This window comes from Rhinopithecus bieti, unplaced genomic scaffold (assembly GCF_001698545.2).
Source record: "Rhinopithecus bieti isolate Rb0 unplaced genomic scaffold, ASM169854v2 scaffold_6143, whole genome shotgun sequence".
Classification (NCBI taxonomy): Eukaryota; Metazoa; Chordata; class Mammalia; order Primates; family Cercopithecidae; genus Rhinopithecus; species Rhinopithecus bieti.
This window is the reverse complement of record NW_016805104.1, coordinates 127,449-132,509: the sequence shown is the minus strand read 5'-3', so window position 1 is coordinate 132,509 and position 5,061 is coordinate 127,449.

The window sequence follows — 5,061 nt, the reverse complement described above, 5'->3', positions numbered from 1 at the left end:
GCTGGGTCATATTAAGATTTAATATTCCAGAGGGAGTCTGGGAATATGGTGACATAAAAACATGGAAACTCTTTTATTCTCCCTAATTTCCTTGCTATGTTGACCCAATTATTATGGGAAGGGGGAGCCTTTCTCACCACTACTTCTGAAAACTAGAGAGGGATTTCACATGTACCCCTAAGGTTTTGGAATTCTACCAAGATTTTACAAGTGAAAAGGAATGAAAACTAGTTAACAAGACCAGTATTATCCAGAGGAATAAATATATGTCAACAGATTCCCTCTGGTCCATGTGGAAAAATTTTGTCTTAGAAGTTCATCTGTACTCCTATGAGAAGATTCTGTATTTGGAAGCTCATCTGCCTTTTTACATGGTCTGGGGAAAGCCTTAGCTGCCCACAGAATCACTCAGAGAGATCATCTTTAGCCCTCCCTACACAATGAAGATACTCCTATTTCCTTCATTTTGCTAGTAAAACAATTCAATCAGGCTACACACAGGCTGTCTGGTTTCTGCCACTAGTCCACATAAACACAGAATTGCCTTTGTCATAGTAAGAAAAAACACTCACTATTATATCCTCTGTAGGTGAGCAAACAGGCAGCAGTTCCCTTCCTAGGCTACTAATATTTGCTCATCATTGGCCACACTAGAACAATCTTAGGAAGACAACAACTTATTACTCACCAAAAAAGAAAATTAAAATCCCAGGCTGGGCACGGTGGCTCACACCTGTAATCCCAGAACATTGGGAGGCCTAGGCAGGCTGATCACGAGATCAAGAGACAGACACCATCCTGGCCAACATGGTGAAACCCCATCTCTACTAAAAATACAAAAATTAGCCAGGCATGGTGGTGCACACCTGTAGTCCCAGCTGCTCCGGAGGCTGAGGCAGGAGAATTGCTTGAACCCAGGAAGCAGAGGTTGCGGTGAGCTGAGATTGCACCACTGCACTCCAGCCTGGAGACAGAGCAAGACTCCATCTAAGAAATAAATAAGTAAATAAAAATAAAAATAAAAAAATAAAAAATCCAGAAATAAAATACCAAAAACAGATCTACACCAGCCCAGAGAGAAAATACAGTAGCCAATACCATTGATAAACCTAGATCAGTGACTCTCAAGGTACAGACCCTGGGCCATCAGCATCAGATACATTTTGGAACTTATTTTACATTCAAACATGATTTTTAAATTGATATTCACATCCTTCATTAGCCTGTAAAAGCCAACAAAGCAAGAATTACGTATATTTAGCAATTTACCAGAGACTGACATACTGGAGGGGCTCGATGAAGATTTATTAAAATATAAACACTAGAATAACAACGGCAAAACTTTCCAGAAATACTCAAATTAGATATTTAATAGTCAAAGATATAATACAGTAAAGATATAATAAGAGATAAGTAGAGAAATTATAAACTAATCATTAAATGTGTGTGCCTGTAAGTAATCCCAACTATATGGGAGGCTGAGGTTGGAGGATTCCTTGAACCCTGAAGTTTGAGACCGCAGAGAGCTATGATGGCACCACTGTATTCTAGCCTGGGGCACAGAGTGAGACTATGTCTCAAAAACTTAAATAAACAAATAAATAAAGCAGATAAAATGTTGCATTTTAGAAATAGTTATTTCTTCATGATCACACTATAAATTAAAATCAAAGACAAATATTACATCAAATACATGTATATTTAAATATTTCATAGCATAAGTAAATTAAAAATTATATAGTAGCATATATTACAAAATACACATTATATAATGCAGTTATATAGTTAAATAATTTGACTTATATATTAATGTAATATATACTAATATATGTAAATATTACATGTTTTATATATACAATAAAATTATTGAAATAAATTTCTTTTTCATATTTTGAGTCAACATATTCAAAATATGGTGTCAACATATTATCAATAATTTAAAATTATTTTTGAGATATTTACATTATTTTCTTAAAATCTAGTGTGCATTTTTTAAAATTATACTTTAAGACCTGGGATATATGTGCAGAATGTGCAGGTTTGTTACACAGGTATACAGGTGCCATGGTGGTTTGCTGCACCTATCAACCCATCATCTACATTAGGTATTTCTCCTAATGCTATCCCTCCCCTAGCCACCCAACCCTGAGAGGCCCCAGTGTGTGATGTTCCCCTTCCTGTGTCCATGTGTTCTCCTTGTTCAACTCCCACTTCACAGTGAGAACATGCAGTGTTTGCTTTTCTGTTCCTATGTTAGTTTGCTGAGAATGATGGCTTCCAGCTTCATCCACATCCCTGCAAAGGAAATGAACCCATCCTTTTTTATGGCTGCATAGTATTCCATGGTCTATATGTGCCACATTTTCTTTATCCAGTCTATCATGGATGGACATTTGGGTTGGTTCCAAGTCTTGCTATTCTGAACAGTGCCACAATAAACATACACGTGCATATGTCTTTAGAGTAGAATGATTTATAATGCTTTGGGAATATACCCAGTAATGGGATTGCTGGGTCAAATGGTATTTCTGGTTCTAGATCCTTGAGGAATTGCCACACTGTCTTCCACAATGGTTGAACTAATTTACACTCCCACCAACAGTGTAAAAGTGTTCCTATTTCTCTACATCCTCTCCAGCATCTGTTGTTTCCTGACTTTTTAATGATCGCCATTCTAACTGGCGTGAGATGGCAAATTTCTATCTCCATGTGGTTCTAAGTAAGATAAATTTCTATCTCCATGTGGTTCTAGTAAGTCAAGGCAGTCCAATGTTCCTACTGTGAAAAAATGAGAAAAGGCTATTTAAATTACATAGACATGTAATACTGTTGAAGCATCAGAGAGATGTAAAAGTAGAGAGAATTAGATGATCTAAAATTCCAAAGAGGCAACTTTCTCAGGTGAACTGGTGATTGCAATCTTTTTTCTTCCTTTGAGGGTATCTTATGATTCTTGATTCAGACTAAAGATCAGGTTTAGCCCAAGAAGAAGTGTCCTGAAAGAAAATCAGCAAAGCTTTGAGCAGTAATCAAGGGCTTGAACGACAAAATGGAAACCTAAAAGACCTCAAACACAATGCTTATTTTCCCCACGTGGCATTTGCTGAGTTCTAGAGCTGCACGTGTCTCTTTTAATTCATACCTCATATCATACACAAGTTAATTCCAGAGAGACTTCAGATATAAATGTGAAAGATAAAATGAGAGATCTGTTAGAGAGAAACAAGGGCAAGCATTCTCATGAGCTTAGAGTAAACATATATTTTTTAAACTGGACCTAAAAAGAGCTAACTGTCAAGGTAAAATAACTGATTAATTGTACTATATTAGAATTAAGGAAATTTATACATTAAACGACACCATTTAAAGAATAAAAAAACAAGCCACAATGTAGAATAAAATATTTCCAATTCATACAAATGACTTGCATCTGGAATACATAAAGAACTCTCCAAATCCGTAAGAAAATGACAGACAACTTAATTTTCTAAAATCAGCAAAGATTTGAACAGGTACTTCAGAGAAAAGGATATTAAAATGACCAATATACTAAATAAAAGCTGCTAAATTGTTTTCAATCATTAGGAAAATGCTACATAAAACCACTGCTAGAGGAAGTATAAATTGGTACAACTACTTAGAAAAACCATTTGGCTATTTAAACCATGACCCAGCAATTTTGAAGTATCTATGCAACAGATATGCTTAAATATATATGTTTACCAAAATATATGTTAATTGCAGCACTATTTGCAGCAACTAAAAATTAGATACCTCCCAAATCATAAAATGGAAACATGTAAGGCCTCAAACATGAAGCTCATTTTCCCCACACAACATTTGCTGAGTTCTAGGGCTGCACTCTAGGGCTGTATCTCTCTTAATTCAGACCTCTTATCATATACGAAAATTAATTACAGATAGATTATAAATGTAAATATGGAAGGAAAATCAGAGAGTAGAATGGATAAACTGAGAACATCTTAGTCTGGGCTGATATAACAAAACATAACAGAGTGGCTTAAACAACAAACTCTTATTTCTCACAGTTCTGGGCATTGGGAAGTCCAAGATGAAGGTGCCAGCCAATCTGGCATTTGCTGACTGACCACTTCCTGATTTGCAATTGACCATCTTTTTGCTGTGTACTTACATGTTGTATTGCTGGGAGAAAGAAGCAAGCTCACTTGTGTCTCTTCTTATACAAGCACTAATGTCATTCATGAGGGCTCCACTTTCACGCCCAAATTACCTCTGAAAGACCCCAGCTCCAAATATCATCACATTAGCAATTAGGCTTCAACAAACAAACTTTGGAGAAACATAAGCATTCAGTCCATAGTAGTGAAACAGTCACACAATGGATATATGGCAGTGAGAATGAACAAACATCTACTACATTAAATAATGAATATCAAAAATATAATTTTGAGTAAAAGAAGCTAGACATAAAATGTACATACTGTGTGATTACATTTATATGATTTCAGGAAATAGAAAAATAGGTAATAAAAATCTATGCTGTTACAAATCAGGACAGTGGTTACCAGGGAGGAAGATACTGACTTGAAAGGAGCACTAGCATCTCCAGGATGCTAGTGATGTTTTATTTGATTTATTGATCTGCATGATCCAATGAGTAAATCAAACAGATGCAACAGTAAATACTGAGTGTTAACTTGATTGGATTGAAGGATGTAAAATATTGTTCCTGGGTGTGTCTGTGAAGGTGTTGCCAAAGGAGATTAACATTTGAGTCATTGGGCAGGGAAAGGCAGGCCCACCCATAATCTGGGTGGGCACCATCTAACCAGCTGCCAGTGCAGCTAGAATATAAAGCAGGCAGAAAAATGTGAAAAGACTAGACTGGCCTCGCCTCCTAGCCTACATCTTTCTCCCATGCTGGATGCTTCCTGCCTTTGAACACTGGACTCCAAGTTCTTCAGTTTTGGGACTTGGACTGGCTCTCCTTGCCCTTAGCTTGGAGACAGCCTATTGTGGGACCTTGTCATCATGTGAGTTAATACTTAATAAGCTCTCCTTTATATATATATATATATA